The sequence below is a fragment of the Salvelinus sp. IW2-2015 genome, linkage group LG32 (assembly GCF_002910315.2).
Source record: "Salvelinus sp. IW2-2015 linkage group LG32, ASM291031v2, whole genome shotgun sequence".
NCBI classification, from domain to species: Eukaryota; Metazoa; Chordata; class Actinopteri; order Salmoniformes; family Salmonidae; genus Salvelinus; species Salvelinus sp. IW2-2015.
Window position 1 is genome coordinate 32,018,847 of NC_036871.1, and position 833 is coordinate 32,019,679.

Genomic DNA, 833 nt, shown 5'->3' on the forward strand with positions numbered 1-833 from the left:
CTAATATTGCTCAACATAATTCAATATAACGGAAATGGGTGCGTGAGTATTCAGTAGAGCTAATACATACCAGTATTTGCTACTATAGCACATGAATTGGAGCCCGAAGCATATCAGTATCACTCGGTGCCGCGAGAACTTGTCGTCCAGGGGAAGAACCGGACCGGATGGGCCGAGCTGGTGGGCTAGCCCGCGAGGTCCACCTTCTGAGATGGAGAGATAGTTGGTTTGTTATAAAGCCATATCGAATGAAAACCAGTTATGCAATCAATGCCGGTCGCGTGTAATTAAACCATTCACATCGAGGCTAATACGTTTTACAACAACAACAAAATCATGCTGACCAGCGTGTATACCCCTCTCCATTTTCGTTGATAGAATTGAAGAAACATTGCAGCGCGCTCACACTAAAGACATCTCTAAAAGTTTCATTGGCGCTTGCAAGGCAGGAGAAAATTCACTCAAGTATAGGCACCAGATAAGATACGCCAGATTCAACTCTTCGCTTTAGACTGCTTTCCGGTGACCACGTATAAACGTAAATAGATTGTGACCAGCACCATGCTTGTTTATGTCAGAGCATATGTCCACTTGATGGATATCTGGTATTGTAATTTTACACTGTTCGTGTCCCCTGAAATACGCCTGTGACTAGAGGGAGTAGGTTAACAAAGCATTTTAGCCAACCTTAACCGTAGTCTCAACCTGCCACCTTAATTATTCTAACCTGCTGCGTAAATTCTCCTTACCTGCATACGAAAAAGTCGTACTCTAGTCAGAACCCTGAAAACCAGCGACCTGGGGCATTCACAAACGTGGGATTTTCCCAAATA